Source organism: Aquarana catesbeiana, linkage group LG09 (assembly GCF_042186555.1).
Source record: "Aquarana catesbeiana isolate 2022-GZ linkage group LG09, ASM4218655v1, whole genome shotgun sequence".
In the NCBI taxonomy this organism is placed as follows: Eukaryota; Metazoa; Chordata; class Amphibia; order Anura; family Ranidae; genus Aquarana; species Aquarana catesbeiana.
Window position 1 is genome coordinate 258,118,134 of NC_133332.1, and position 17,378 is coordinate 258,135,511.

Sequence of the window (17,378 nt, forward strand, 5' to 3'; positions counted from 1 at the left end):
GCGTCCCGTGTGATCCCAATACAAGATAATGGGAGAATCCCGTGTGATTACAATACAAGATAATGGGAGAGTCCCGTGTGATCCCAATACAAGATAATGGGAGAGTCCCGTGTGATCCCAATACAAGATAATGGGAGAGTCCCGTGTGATCCCAATACAAGATAATGGGAGCATCCCGTGTGATCCCAATACAACATAACGGGAGAGTCCTGTGTGATCCCAATACAAGATAATGGGAGCGTCCCGTGTGATCCCAATACAAGATAATGGGAGAATCCCGTGTGATCCCAATACAAGATAATGGGAGAATCCCGTGTGATTACAATACAAGATAATGGGAGAATCCCGTGTGATTACAATACAAGATAATGGGAGAATCCCGTGTGATCCCAATACAAGATAACGGGAGAGTCCCGTGTGATTACAATACAAGATAATGGGAGCGTCCCGTGTGATCCCAATACAAGATAATGGGAGAATCCCGTGTGATTACAATACAAGATAATGGGAGAATCCCGTGTGATTACAATACAAGATAATGGGAGAGTCCCGTGTGATTACAATACAAGATAATGGGAGAGTCCCGTGTGATCCCAATACAAGATAACGGGAGAGTCCCGTGTGATTACAATACAAGATAATGGGAGAATCCCGTGTGATCCCAATACAAGATAATGGGAGCGTCCCGTGTGATCCCAATACAAGATAATGGGAGAATCCCGTGTGATTACAATACAAGATAATGGGAGAATCCCGTGTGATTACAATACAAGATAATGGGAGAATCCCGTGTGATTACAATACAAGATAATGGGGGAGTCCCATGTGATCCCAATACAAGATAATGGGAGAATCCCGTGTGATTACAATACAAGATAATGGGAGAGTCCCGTGTATTCCCAATACAAGATAATGGGAGAGTCCCATGTATTCCCAATACAAGATAATGGGAGAATCCCGTGTGATTACAATACAAGATAATGGGAGAATCCCGTGTGATCCCAATACAAGATAACGGGAGAGTCCCGTGTGATTACAATACAAGATAATGGGAGAATCCCGTGTGATCCCAATACAAGATAATGGGAGAATCCCGTGTGATTACAATACAAGATAATGGGAGAATCCCGTGTGATCCCAATACAAGATAATGGGAGCGTCCCGTGTGATCCCAATACAAGATAATGGGAGAATCCCGTGTGATTACAATACAAGATAATGGGAGAGTCCCGTGTGATCCCAATACAAGATAATGGGAGAGTCCCGTGTGATCCCAATACAAGATAATGGGAGAGTCCCGTGTGATCCCAATACAAGATAATGGGAGCATCCCGTGTGATCCCAATACAACATAACGGGAGAGTCCTGTGTGATCCCAATACAACATAACGGGAGAGTCCCGTGTGATCCCAATAGAAGATAGATGGGAGAGTCCTGTGTGATCCCAATACAAAATAATGGGAGAGACCAGGGCCCGATACAATCTTCCAAAACCTTCCATGCTCCAACAGTAAAAAAAAAGGTTATGCTCACGTAATAGAATTTGTTTCTGGGTGGGGTTAGGGGACTCTGTAGCAGACTTGGAGGCCATGAAGGGAATGAGGTTTCTAAAGGGGGTTGGGGAAAACTGTGGGGGATGGGGTTGCTGGAGGGGCTGGGGATCTCTCTAGGAGTCTAGGGACTTTGCAAGGTCATTGCGGTAAAATGGACGGTGCTGGGAGGCACTATGGGAGGTCGAGGGGCAGTGTGGGACACTGTTGAAGAATGGGGGCACTAAAGGGGGGGGGGGGGTAGAGGCTCTGCGGTAGGCTGGGTAGCACTGCAGAGGGCTGCGTGGCACTGAGAGCATCGAGAGCAGGGTGGGACACTGTTGTCTATTGAGGGCACTGCAGGGGGCTGAGGCACTGTGGGATGCTGGGTGGCACTTTGGGAGGTGGGCAAGCACTGTCGGAGTTCATTGGGTACTGTGTGAGCCGAAGAGCCCTGTGGTCCACTAGATGACCCAAATGCTCGCCTCCCGGAATCTTGAAGCTTCATAAGGGCCAGGAGGCGGTGCAGAGAAGGGGTTAAAGCTATACTTGGTGTTATAGAGGCGTACTCTGGCAGTGCATAGTTGGCTGTGAAATTTATATATTTTTTTTTTTACAATCAGCTTTGCTTACAGACAGACCATGATCAATTATTAATTGATTCATTTCATTTATAAAGAAGGCCTGTTTTTCTGGCTTAACTGTGAAATAATTTCACACTGACATTATTTCCCTGTGCTGTGCTGTGTGTGGGCTGCTGCAATGAAATGACACCGACACATTTCCAATCATTGTTCTGATTACTGCGATCACCCTATTTAACCACTTCCCTACTAGAAGTGGACAAAAATCAGGCAAAAAGGCAATATGTGGGCAGGAAATAGGCAATCATGACAATAAATGGATAACAAATGGCAGTTATGATAACACACGGAAAACAAATGGGCAATCATGACAATACATAGTTAGTCTGGTTGAAAAAAGATGCAAATCCATCTAGTGAAACCAATAAAAGTGGAAAAAAAATACATACAATCCTATACCTACAGTTGACTCAGAGGAAGTCAAAAAAAAAAACCAAACCAGCAAAGCATTATCCAATTTGCTACAGCAGGGGAAAAAATTCCTTCCTGATCCCCCAGAAGGCAATCGGATTTTCCCTGGATCAACTTTACCTATAAATGCTAGTATCCAGTTACAGTTGTGCTCATAAGTTTACATACCCTGGCAGAATTTATGATTTCTTGGCCATTTTTCAGAGAATATGAATGACACAAAAACTTTGCTTTCACTCATGGTTAGTGTTTGGCTGAAGCCATTTATTATCAATCAACTGTGTTTACTCTTTTTAAATCATAATGACAGAAGAAACTACCCAAATGACCCTGATCAAAAGTTTACATACCCTGGTGATTTTGGCATGATAACATGCACACAAGTTGACACAAAGGGGTTTGAATGGCTATTAAAGGTAACCATCCTCACCTGTGATCTGTTTGCTTGTAATTAGTGTGTGTTTGTATAAAAAGTCAATGAATTTCTGGACTCCTGACAGACCCTTGCATCTTTCATCCAGTGCTGCACTGACGTTTCTGGATTCTGAGTCATGGGGCAAGCAAAAGAATTGTCAAAGGATCTGCGGGAAAAGGTAGTTGAACTGTATAAAACAGGAAAGGGTTATAAAAAGATATCCAAGAAATTAAGAAAGCCAATCAGCAGTGTTCAAACTCAAGAAGTGGAATATGAGGGGTTCTGTTGAAACCAAACCACGGTCAGGTAGACCAACTAAGATTTCAACCACAACTGCCAGGAAATTTGTTCGGGATGCAAAGAAAACCCCACAAATAACTTCAGGTGAAATACAGGACTCTCTGAAAACATGTGGTGTGGCTGTTTCAAGATGCACAATAAGGAGGCTCTTGAAGAAAGATGGGCTGCATGGTCAACTCACCAGAAGAAGCCATTACTACACAAATGCCACAAAGTATCCCACTTACAATACGCCAAACAGCACAGAGACAAGCCTCAAACCTTCTGGCACAAAGTCATTTGGAGTGATGAGGCTAAAATTGAGCTTTTTGGCCACAACCATAAACACTACATTTGGAGAGAAGTCAACAAGGCCTATGATGAAAGGTACACCATTCCTACTGTGAAACATGGAGGTGGATTGCTAATGTTTTGGGGATGTGAGAGCTACAAAAGGCACAGGAAATTTGGTTATGTTATCAAAAAATACTGGAGGAACATTTGCATTCATCAGCCAGGAAGCTGCGCATGGGACGTACTTGGACATTCCAACATGACAATGATCCAAAAACACAAGGCCGAGGTGACCTGTCATTGCCTACAGCAGAATAAAGTGAAGGTTCTGGAGTGTCCATCTCAGTCTCCTGACCTCAATATCATTGAGCCACTCTGGGGAAATCTCAAACGTGCAGTTCATGCAAGACAGCCCAAGAATTTACAGGAACTGGAGGATTTTTGCCAAGAGGAATGGGCAGCTTTACCATCTGAGAAGCTGAAGAGCCTCAACCACAAATACCACAAAAGACTTCAAGCTGTCATTGTTAAAGGGGGCAATACACGGTATTAACCACTTGCCGACTGCCGCATGTACATATACTTCCTTTTTTTGGGGACGATATCGTTGTTATGGCAGCAGCTAGCTGCCCTAACCCCGGTATCCCCGTGTTCGGCCGGCGCTCGGCTACAAGATAAAAGTGGTCTCTGCGGCGGATTCGCCGCAAGATCACTTTTATCGGTGGCGGAAGAGGGGCCCCCCTCCCGCCGCAATCCGGTGCACTCCGCCGCTAACCGGAGCAGTCAGCAGCGGCAGAGGCGATCGCGTCTGTCCCCTGGGCTGACATGGAGACGAGTGAGGGGAAGATGGCCCCACCCGTCTCCATGACACTGCAGGGTGGAAGCAACGTCAAAACGTTACTTCCGCCCATACAGTACCTCTTAACGGCACTTTTTTAAGTTATTTTTTTCAAATGACAAAATTTTTTTTTTTTTTATTGCATTTAATTTAAAATATAAGATCTGAGGACTTTTTGACCCCAGATCTCATATTTAAGAGGACCCGTCATGCTTTTTTCTATTACAAGGGATGTTTACATTCCTTGTAATAGGAATAAAAGTGACCCAATTTTTTTTTTTTTTTTTAAACAGTGTAAAAATAAATAAAATCAAGTAAAATAAATAAGAAAAAAAAAAATATTAAAACGCCCCGTCCCGACGAGCTTGCGCGCAGAATCGCCCGCATATGAAAACAGTGGTCAAATCACACATGTGAGGTATCGCCGCGATCAGTAGAGCGAAAGCAATAATTCTAGCCCTAGACCTCCTCTGTAACGCAAAACATGGAACCTGTAGAATTTTTTAAACGTCGCCTATGGAGATTTTTGAGGGTAAATGTTTGACGCCATTCCACGAGCGGGTGCAATTTTGAAGCGTGACATGTTGGGTATCAATTTACTCGGCATAACTTTATCTTTCACAATATAAAAAAAATTGGGCTAACTTTACTGTTTTATTTTTTTATTCAAAAAAGTGGATTTTTTCCAAAAAAAGTGAGCTTGTAAGACCGCTGCGCAAATACAGTGTGAAAAAAGTATTGCAATGACCGCCATTTTATTCTCCAGGGTGTTAGAAAAAAACAATACATAATGTTTGGGGGTTCTAAGTAATTTTCTAGCAAAAAAAAAACTGTTTTAAACATGTAAACACCAAAATCTTAAAACGAGGCTGGGCTTTAAGAACTGGGGTATGTAAACTTTTGATCAGGGTCATTTGGGTAGTTTCTGTTGTCATTATGATTCTAATGCCCCGTACACACGGTCGGATTTTCCGATGAAAAACGTCCGATCGGAGCATGTTGTCGGAAATTCCGACCGTGTGTGGGCTCCATCGGACATTTTCCATCGGATTTTCCGACGCACAAAGTTGGAGAGCAGGAGATAAAATTTTCCAACAACAAAATCCGTTGTCGGAAATTCCGATCGTGTGTACACAAATCCGACGCACAAAGTGCCACGCATGCTCAGAATAAATTAAGAGACGAAAGCTATTGGCTACTGCCCCGTTTATAGACCCGACGTACGTGTTTTACGTCACCACGTTCAGAACGATCGGATTTTCCGACAACTTTGTGTGACCGTGTGTATGCAAGACAAGTTTGAGCCAACATCCGTCTGAAAAAATCCTAGGATTTTGTTGTCGGAATGTCCGATCAATGTCCGACCGTGTGTACGGGGCATAAAAGAGTAAACACAGTTGATAATAAATGGCTTCAGCCAAACACTAACCATGAGTGAAAGAAAAGTTTTTGTGTTATTGTGACAATACATGGGTAACAAATGGGCAATCATGAAAAATACATGGGTAGCAAATGGGCAATCATGACAAAACATGGAAAACAAATGAGCAATCGTGGCACTACATGGGCATTTGTGACAATGTGCAGCCGATAAATAGGCAGCCACTGCAATACATCGTTTTTGTTAAAAAAAAGCAAACAACTCACATTTTTGACACAAGAACAGGTCAGGTATAGCTGAAGGAGCGTTAACCCTTTCACTACCGAAAACATTTTTGCGTTTTTTTCACACATTTAAAAAACTTCTTTAGGCCTAAAGATTAGTTAAACCCCATTTCTCAAACATTATACATTTTCTGAAAGCAGACACCCTGGGATGGTATAGTGGTAGTCCCAATATTTTCATGCTACTCAATATTTGTACAACAGTTTATCAAGTGCAAAATATGAGTAAAAGAACACATTTAAGTTAATTTTAGGGCACACAAACACTGAAAAACAATACATTATATGACATATAGGACAAAAGTCCCCAATGTGATATAATATTTTTAAGATAGGTCTTTTAGTAAAATTGTGATGGGACCCCCCAGCAACCACTCTCCGTGACAACCAGGGGAGTTGCTAGGTGGAAAAAAAAACAGGGGCTTCAGCGCGAAGTCCCAGGCTGGCATGGGGGGGCACGGGCGCGGCGGTAGTGGCGCGGGGTTTTTTGGCTGGGCGGTGGAGTTGTGTGGTTGTGTGGGGGGGAGGGTAAGCTCACTTGCTGGTTGCTGCCTGGCTTACCGGTGCCCATCAATGCTGACCACTAAACTCACCTGCCTGACATACACTGACCTACCTGACACACATACACTGACTTTCATACACTGACAGTAGTGACACACGCTAACCTACAGTACCTGACCAGGAGACTTCATGTGTCCTGCAGCAGCAGCTCAGCCATGGTGTGCGGTGTGTGCCCATCATCACAGCAGGCAGCTGGAGGAGAGGAGAGCCAATCTCACAGTGGCGCAGCGGCCGCATTGTAATTCCCGCCTTCTGAAGCCTGCAGCGCCTAGGATGGAGGTCACACGTCCCACCATGGGACGTCCATCGGCGCAACAGTTTCCAGAAGGCGGGACCTGCTATGTGACTCAGCGGTGCTCAGGATCAGATCGGTCCCTGCTCGGTGGCACTCAGGGCTATTAATAGAACCATGCCCACTCGAGACCCGGGGCTTTTTGGGGACCCACCCAGGGCTTCAGCCACTGTCAGCCCCCCCTGCCAATGCCACTGGTGACAACTGGAAGAGCAGCAGTGCAGAGAATTCACTTGTAATCTTAATATTCAAGCAAGCTTGTAAGTAGATCAGATGCAGTCTGCCTCATTGCCTAACTGGAGGACATCCAGCATCATCCAACTCTTTCCTCGACAGCCTTACTATCCTTGACACGCCTGTTTCATTCATTACTTGGGGCAGTCTGTGTGCAAATACAGCCAGCCTAGGAAGCCCCACTTCTCTATACTGATATCTACCCATCAAGGCAATTTGATATTTTCATATCTCCTCCCAAGAGTCAACCCTCATTTTCTCTCCACTCCAACCCTCCTCCCATCCTGTTGGTGTAGAGCGTTTTTGTTTTTTTGCAAAAAACTGTCGGGCACTGCCTACCCTAAGCGACCAACGTGCACACCTCCCGCTGTGCCTCGCGGGAAATGCATGCCACATATCCCAGGAGTCATATCCTTTCATTCAGGAGAGGAGGGGGCGGGCCTATCGAAGCATCATTGGGAGGCCCACCCACCGAACCCGAAATAGTCGGCGGGCCTCTCGATGATGTCAGAAAGAACATGGAGGTGCGGGACAGAGCGGTGGCCGGGCATGAGAGGATCTCAGCGAGACAACATTGGATCCGCCGGATGGGTGAGTATCTGAAATGTACAGATCCAAACTCCTGGTAAGTAGGAGAAATAAAAAACGGGGGGGGGGGTGTTGGGTGGAGATCCCTTCTAGCCCCTCCCACCAGCACTGATCTCTTTGCATTGCGTAGAGCAGGTTGAAGGGTGACCCCACAAAGAAATATAGAATGTCATTGGCCTCCTTGGTTAATGATGGGGTCAGTTTAGGTATTTTTGAGAAGAAATTGGCAGCAAATTTGATTCCTGATCATCCTGTAGCGCCTATTTTCCACCATTTGCCCAAAACCCATAAGGGACTCAATCCATTACACGGGAGACCTATTATTTCTGGTATTGGCTCTCTAAACGAGAAATTGGGTCAATGGTTGGATGGTGTTTTACAATATAATTACATAGTAGGTGACGTTGAAAAGATACAAGTCCACCCTATGTGTGTGATTATATGTCAGTATTACATTGTATATCCCTGTATGTTGTGGTCGTTCAGGTGATTATCTAATAGTTTTTTGAAACTATCAATGCTCCCCGCTGAGACCATCACCTGTGGAAGGGAATTCCACATCCTTGTCGTTCTTACAGTAAAGAACCCTCTACACAGTTTAAGGTTGTGACCACGTGTCTTATTAAACTCCCTTTTCACGAAAAAGTTTTATCCCTATTGTGGGGTCACCAGTACGGTATTTGTAAATTGAAATCATATCCCCTCTCAAGCGTCTCTTCTCCTGAGAGAATAAGTTCAGTGCTCGCAACCTTTCTTCATAACGACTATCCTCCAGACCCTTTATTCGTTTTGTTGCCCTTCTCTGTACTCGCTTCATTTCTAGTACATCCTTCCTGAGGACTGGTGCCCAGAGCTGGACAGCATACTCTAGGTGAGGCCGGACCAGAGTCTTGTAGAGTGGGAAAATTATCGTTTTATCCCTGGAGTTAATCCTCTTTTTAATGCATGCCAATATTATGTTTGTTTTGTTAGCAGCAGCTTGGCATTGCATGCCATTGCTGAGCATATCATCTACTAGGACCCACAGGTTCTTTTTCATCCTAGATTCCCCCAGTTAGTCAGGTTGAAAAAAGACACAAGTCCATCCAGTTCAACCGCAAATACAGGGATTGAACGGTTTATCCCATCCTCCAGGTCGTTTATGTACAAATTAAACAGGATTGGTCCCAGCACAGAACCCTGGGGGACCCAACTTTCCACCCTTGACCATTCCGAGTACTCCCCATTTATCACCACCCTCTGATCTCGCCCTTGAAGACAGTTTTTAATCCATGTACTCAACCTATGGTCCATGCCAACGGACCTTATTTTGTACAGTAAACATTTATGGGGAACTGTGTCAAATGCTTTTGCAAAATCCAGATACACCACGTCTACGGGCCTTCCTTTATCTAGATGGCAACTCATCTCCTCATAGAAGGTTAATAGATTGGTTTGGCAAAAACGATTCTTCATGAATCCATGCTGATTACTGCTAATGATACCGTTCTTATTACTAAAATCTTGTATATAGTCCCTTATCATCCCCTCCAAGAGTTTACATACTATTGATGTTAGGCTAACTGGTCTGTAATTCCCAGGGATGTATTTTCGGCCCTTTTTAAAAATTGGTGCTACATTGGCTTTTCTCCAATCACCTGGTACCATTCTAATCAGTAGACTGTCAGTAAAAATTAGGAACAATGGTCTGGTAATTACTTGACTGAGTTCCCCAAGTACCCTCGGGTGCAAGCCATCTGGTCCCGGTGATTTATTAATGTTACGTTTCCCAAGTCTATTTTTAATTCTGTCCTCTGTTAATCATGGAGGTGCTTCCTGTGATGTGTAATGAGGATAAACACTGCAGTTTTGGTTACTGAAGCCCCCTGATTCCCTTGTGAAGACTGAGGCGAAGAATAAATTCAATACCTTCGCCATCTCCCCATTCTTTATAACCTGATGACCTTCCTCATTCTTTATGGGGCCATAATGGTCTGTCCTCCCTTTTTTACTGTTTACATACTTAAAAGAATTTCTTGTGATTTGTTTTGCTTTCCTCCTCTGTGTCTTTCTTGTTCTATCTTAGCAGCCCTAATTGCACTCTTACGTTTTTTGTTGCCTTATAAAGTCTAAATGCTGATGATGATCCCTCAACCTTGTATTTTTTGAAGGCCTTCTCCTTTGCTTTTATATGCATTTTTACATTGGAGTTAAGCCATCCAGAACTTTTGTTCGCTCTTTTAAATTTGTTACTCAAAACCAAAAACCAAAACCAAAAATGTAAATGTATTTTATTGGGTTTTTATTTTTATGTGATAGACCAACACAAAGTGGCACATAATTGTGGAGTGGAAGGAAAATGATAAATGGTTTTCAACATTTTTTACAAATATGTGAAAAGTATGGCGTGAATTTGTATTCAGCCCCCCGGAGTCAATACTTTGTAGAACCACCTTTTGCTGCAATTACAGCTGCAAGTCTTTTTAGGGATGTCTCTACCAGCTTTGCACATCTAGAGAGTGACATTTTTGCCCATTCTTCTTTGCAAAATAGCTCAATCCCTGTCAGATTGGATGGAGAGCGTCTGAACAGCAATTTTCAAGTCTTGCCACAGATTCTCAATTGGATTTAGGTCTGGACTTTGCTGGGCCATTCTAACACATAAATATGCTTTTGATCTAAACCATTCCGTTGTAGCTCTGGCTGTATGTATGGGGTTGTTGTCTTGCTGGAAGGTGAAGCTCCACCCCAGTCTCAGGTCTTTTGCAGACTCTTATGCCACGTACACACGGACTGACTTTTCGACCGGACTGGTCCGACGGACGCCGACAGACCAAATATGTCGGACAATCCGATCATGTGTGGGCTTCACCAGACCTTCAGCGGACTTTTCCAGTCGCAAATCTGACAGACTTTACATTTGGAACTTGCTTCAAATCTTTACGTCGTAACTCCGCCGGACCCAGAAATCCGCTCGTCTGTATGCTAGTCCGACGGACAAAAACCGACGCTAGGGCAGCTATTGGCTACTGGCTATCAACTTCCTTATTTTAGTCCGATGCACGTCATCACATACGAATCCGTCGGACTTGTGTGTGATCGTGTGTAGGCAAGTCCGTTCGTTAGAAAGTCCGTCGGAAGTCCGTCAAAAGTCCGCTGGAAAGTCTGTTGGACCCGTCCGGACGAAAAGTCAGACCGTGTGTACGTGGCATAACAGATTTTCTTTTAAGATTGCTCTGTACTTGGCTCCATCCATCTTTCCACCAACTCTGACCAGTGTCCCTGTCCCTGCATAAGAAATGCATCCCCACAACATGATGCTGCCACCACCATGCTTCACAGTGGGGATGGTGTGTTCAGGGTGATGTGCAGTGTTCGTTTTCCGCCACACATAGTGTTTTGCTTTTAGGCCAAAAAGTTCAATTTTGTTCCCATCTGACAAGAGTACCTTCTTCCTCGCTTGCTGTATCCCCAACATGGCTTCTCACAAACTGCAAATGAGACTTCGTATGACTTTTTTAACAATGGCTTTCTTCTTGCCACTCTTCCATAAAGGTCAGATTTGTGGAGTGCATGACTAATAGTTGTCCTGTGGACAGATTCTCCCACCTGAGCTGTGGGTCTCTGCAGCTCCTCCAGAGTTACCATGGGCCTCTTGGCTGCTTCTCTGATTAATGCTCTCCTTGTCCGGCTTGTCAGTTTAGGTGGACGGCCATGTCTTGGTAGGTTTGCAGTTGTTCCATACGCTTTCCATTTTCGGATGATGGATTTAACCGTGCTCCATGAGATGTTCAAAGCTTGGGGTATTTTTTATAACCTAACCCTGCTTTAAACTTTTTCAGAACTTTATCTCTGAACTGTCTGGTGTGTTTCTTGGACTTCATGATGCTGTTTGTTCACTAAGGTTCAAATAAACCTCTGAGGGCTTCACAGAAAAGCTGTATTTATACTGAGATTAAATTACACACAGGTGGACTCTATTTACTAATTGGGGGACTTCTGAAGGCAATTGGTTCCACTAGATTTTAGTTAGGGGTATCGGAGTAAAGGGGGGTGAATACAAATGCACGCCACACTTTTCTCATATTTATTTGTAAAAAAATGTGAAACCCATTTATCATTGTCCTTCCACTTCACAATTATGTGCCACTTTGTGTTGGTCTATCACATAAAATCCCAACAAAATACATTTATGCTTTTGGTTGTAACATGACAAAATGTGGAAAATTTCAAGGGGTATGAATATTTTTTCAAGACGCTGTACGCATGTGATGACAGTATATGAATAAGCCTGGTCAGGAACCTGCAGTTAAAGTCATTTAAAAATATTTTCTGGGAATTCAGCATATATCTAAATGAAATGTGTCAGCACACCTGAGGCTGACTGTACGGTGATTATTCATGTTAGTAGCAGATGTGTGCACAGCGACAGGTCTGCAGATGCACGGCACCTGCTGTGATTGATCACCTACACCCGTTATAGGAATATCACATACTATGCATGGACTGATCATTATCAAAGGATACTGCAGTCAGCTGAAGCAATCAAATCTTTTTATATAAACTCCATCCAAGCTAGACGGCCATCATGGACTCCTATTCCACTCTTAGTAATCTGGTGTCCTGGGGGGTGAGGTCTTATCCCGGAATCACTAGTTTGATGTGAACCCCTATCCCAGTATGGAATAGGGATAGGGCTCATTATCATTCCTCCAGGACGCTCTCGCCCCATATTTCCCCAAAATGGGGTAAACCAGCTTTTCTGCATATCAAAACAGTTCCTGATCCTCAGGTTTGGGCGACCGGGGGGGGGTAGTGGGAATAAAACACATTGTTTTGTTTGGTAAATTACGTTCTTTTTCTGACCTTAAAGCTTCTTTTACCTTAACGAATTGGATTTTTTTTTTTTTTTACGTCTACGTCACGCCTTCCGAAAACAATTCCCGCCTCACTTCACTTTGGACTTCTGATCCAGTGGAACTCTTACTTACCTCCAGGGTCTTAGACAAGCCACTGCCCTCCATATAATTCCGCCTTTCTATAGCATCCACAGCCAAACTTACTAGAACCCTTGCTAAATGGCGGGAGGACCTCCCTGACCTGATGGAAGACGAATGGGAGGATTGTCCGTCTTCCTATGTGACCACAATAAACTCTGCCAGAGATCGTTTCCTTGAACTTCAATTTCTGCACAGAGCTTATTTCACGCCCAAAAAGGTTATCGGCTATCTGCCCCTCTTCTCCGGTATCATGCCCCAAATGGGACATGCCCGAGGCATCCTTTCTGCATATGGTCTGGCCATGTCCATCTCTCCACTGCTTTTGGACGGTGGTGCTCGCTGATATTATTCAGGTTGCTAACTTAACCCTTGAGTTGGATCCCAAACAACTGCCGTTAAATGTTCTTGATGCCCAGTCCATGGGCCGTTATGCCAAGTTAGTTGTTTGCTATGCCACCTTTTATGTGCGGAGGGAAATATTTCTCCGTTGGAAAGCTACTTCAATGGTTTCCACCTGGCGCACTCAGTTTTACCATTGTATGAGCTCACTTATTTTAACCACTTAGCGCAAAACGCCCTCATTGTATGTCGGTATTTTCAACAACGGCGAGCGGCTTGTTTTCAGATAAAAGTGGTCTCTGCGGCGGATTCGCAGCGAGATCACTTTTATCCCGCCACGTTCTGGTCATCTCTGCCGCTTACTGGAGCCGTTGGTTACGGGCAGAGATGATCGGGTCCTCATCCCTGACAGGCATGCAGCCGAGTGAGGGAAAGATGGCCCCCACATGGCTCCACACCATTGGATGGCGGAAGCGTCAAACGTCGCTTACACCCAATGGTCCTAAAGGGCAATTTTTTTTTTTTTTTTTTTGCAAAAAAAAAAAAAAAATTACATATCATTTTTTTTATTGCATTTTAGTGTAAATGTTAGATCTGATGTCTTTTTGACCCCAGATCTCACAATAAAGAGGACCTGTCATGCTTTTTTTCTATTACAAGGGGTGTTTACATTCCTTCTAATAGGAATATAAGTGACCCAATTTGTTTTTTTAAAAGGATAGTGTAAAAATAAAAAAGTAAAATAAATAAGAAAATATATTTTTACCCCGTCCCACCGAGTTTGCGCATAGAAATGAACGCATACGTAAGTTGCGCCCGCATATAAAAACGGTGTACTCGGCAGTCTGGCCAGTCACAGAGCCGGAGTCCATGGGCCTGGAAGGAATACAAGTGAAGATGGATGCGGGCTCCAGTGGTGACAAGGGCTTCGTTTGCAGGTAAGTTTCACATAATGTGCTAGTATGCGATGCATACTAGCACATTATGCCTTTACTTTGCAGGTCCGGAAGAAAAAAAAAAAAGCAGCACTTTACTTTCTCATTAATTGGAATTGTCCAGGAAAGTTTGACAAAATTTGCCGGTCAAATTGGATAGATGATTGGGGCTCTATGAGGGATGTTGGCTCTCTTCCTAGATGGGATGAGCCCTGATATGATTTCTTATATGCTTGGCTGTGCTCTCTTTGCTTTATTTCTTAGGTTTTGTTTGATTTTCTCCTTTCCCCCCTCCACACACTCTTCTTTTTTTACTCCTTGTCCCCTCCCTTTCCTAACTTTTTCACCCCCCCTTTTTAACTTCCTCTCTTATTCAGCACAGTTTAAATAATCTGGCCATGTGCTCAGTTCATGGCCTGGAACCCTGTACTTCTCATTTTATGGATTCCATGTACTTGTTCTATGTATACTGCTTAATCTTTTTTTTTTTTTTCATTGAATAAAAACTCTTCTTGTAAAAAAAAAAAAAAAAAAAAAACCATCAAAGCTGAGGATTCACTATAAGGTCATGCATTTTTTAGTGCATTTTCAGTTTTGCAGAAACACTACATTCCATTTAACATGGTTTCCTATGGGTATTGTTGCCACCTGTCTGGGATACACCCGGACAGTTCAGGTTTGGACTCATGCGTCCGGGTTTCAGACCACCTGAAACCCGGACACATTATTCAGACTGGACTATGGCTTCCCAGCAGGGTTGCTGGCTGCAGTTGTGTAAGTCAAGAGTGTCTCTCACACTGTCTCTCACACTGCCCAAAGCCAACACTAACACTCCCCCCCCCCCCCCCACACACACACACGAGAGAGGGCTCGATCTACTCCTCCACCTCCCACCCCTACCCCTCTGTGTCTGCCCACACTCCAATCCCCGGCGCTGTGCCTCAGAAAAGGAAAGTGGGGGCCAGATATTTGAAGTATAGATGTGAGAAACATCTGGATGAGAGGTGCTGACTGCCAAAGGGTGAGTGAGCTCACCATCCATCCATGTCTATGACTGTCTCCCCTCGACTCTCTCCTTCCTCTGAGTGAGTACACTAAGGCAAATCAGGGTTCTCAGAGCACCCCTTACATCAGAGTTTCCCTTTACACCAGAGGCCACAGTGTTCCCCCTTCCATCAGAGTCCTCTCCGTACATCAGAGTTCTCAGTGTTCCCTTTTAAATCAGGGTTCCCAGAGCATCCCTTAAAGTCTCCAGAGTTCTCCCTTACATCAGAGTCTGCGGAGTCCCCCCTTACAGTAAAAGGGAACTCTGCAAGTTCAGATGTAAAAGGGGAACTCTGTGGACTCTGATGTAAAAGGGGGACTCTTGTGATTAACATCATATGATTAGAAATGTTATTTCATTGCCTTGAAGAAAAGGTGGCAACCCTACCTATGGGTCATGTTCACATTTTATGGAAAGGGTCAGGGGTTTTTTTTTTTCTGGTTTTTGGTTCCATAGACTTGAATGGATCAAAAGCGTTTATTGAAAAACGCAAAATGCACCTGGAACATGCAAACTGCAACCTGCACAGGTGTGAATCAGGCCTAAAACCCCTTCCAAAAAGCTTGTTTACACATCAGGTTTAGGAGGGGAGAGGGCTGATGGTGGTAAAAACACGCAATTGAGCCACATTTTTACCGTCTCACAATTGCTCCTCCGATAAGCTGCAAAGGTAGTACAAAGGTGGTGTACACAGGCAGGAATTAAATCCCTTGTCACATCCGCTGCCCAACAGCACCCAACCAATGCACCCCTTTCAAGTGAAGGCCGCTTTGCTATCAAGATGCAGCGGCAGGTTGGCTCCCCTGCGCAAATTGCCGGATGCCAATGGCGCCGATTTTTACAAAAATTACAGTATTCAGAATTGCTGATTTTGGTGTTCTGAATACTTTTAAATGCAAAGGAGGGATTTGGGGTCTTGTTGACCTCCGATCCCTCCATAAAGAGTACCTGTCACCACCTATTACTGTTAATTACATCCCTTGTGGCAGCAATGAAAGTGATCAGAATTTAATTTTTATTTTTTAAAGGGACAATGTAAAAAAAATAATAATGTGAAAAAATAAATTAAAAAAAATAAATTAAATAAATAAGAAGAAAAATACATTTAAAGCACCCCCGTCCCTGCGTGCTCGAGCGGCAAAGAAAACGCATTCGTAAGTGGCGCCCGCAAATGTAAACCGTGTTCATATCACACATGTGAGGTATCGCCGCGATTGTTAGAGTGAGAGCAATAATTCTAGCAAAAGATCTCCTCTGTAACCTGGTAACCGTTAAATTTTTTTTAAAGTGTCGCCTACTGAGATTTTTAGGTACTGTAGTTCGTCGGCATTCCACGAGCGTGCGCAATTTTAAAGCATGACATGTTAGACGTCTATTTACTCAGCGTAACATCATCTTTCACATTATAGAAAGAAATTGGGCTAACTTTACTGCTTCGTTTTTTTTTTAATTCATGAAAGTGTCTTTTTTCCCAAAAAACTGTGTTTGAAAGAACGCCGCGCAAATACCGTGTGACATAAAATATTGCAACGATCACCATTTTATTCTCTAGGGTCTCTGCTAAAAAAAAATATATATAAATATATATATATGTGTATGTATGTATGTATGTATGTATGTATATATGTGTGTATATATATATATATGTGTGTGTGTATGTATGTATGTGTATATATATATATATATATATATATATATATATATATATATAATGTTTGGGGGTTCTAAGTCATTTTCTAGCAAAGAATACTGATTTCAACAAATGTCAGAAATGTTAGACGTGAAAGGTTGACACCTGCTGCAGATTGCAGTTCTCGTGGGAACCTGCCCTTAAGGTGATAGAATCCACCTTGCACACACATCCGCCCTCTGGCGCTACATACAGCTTTAAATTGATCATTTTAAAGGAAAAAAAAAGAATTAAAGTTCCTACCTAGTAATAGCTCAGTAGGCAGTCACCGGTCTACCAGTCTCCGAGAGCCTTTCACCAACGTTCCTTCACTTTCTGCCCTGCTGCCCCCTCTGGAAAGTCTGAACGAGCCGTTCTCTTTTTTCACACCATCCCGTGTCTCCTCCTTCCTGTCTAGCTGCTCAGTGCTAATGAAGTCATGCCTATGTGCCATGATGTTAGAGCCACCAGGCAATAGCATCTACTGTCCTGTATATCTGAGTCAGTAATATTAAAGTGTTGCACAACCCAGCAGCCTGCATTCTCTATATCTTTTCTCTCACAGTACACAGAACATGGAAATGCAATTATTTTAGTAAATATAAACTGCTAAATACCTTTTCTCATCAGCAGTATATAGCAGTCTGACTTCTATCGG

The 17,378-nt window shown here is 43.5% G+C and overlaps 1 protein-coding gene across 1 annotated transcript in view; it reads right to left on the minus strand.

Moving 5' to 3' along the window:
• The window catches only part of TMEM268 (transmembrane protein 268), a 109,427-nt gene extending 92,294 nt beyond the window's left edge, over nt 1-17,133 (minus strand). Inside the window, exon 1 of the mRNA XM_073600262.1 lies at nt 16,985-17,133. The gene's annotated coding sequence lies outside the window, so the exon portion shown is untranslated. The remainder of the gene's footprint in view (nt 1-16,984) is intronic.
• Nucleotides 17,134-17,378: the final 245 nt, after the last annotated feature.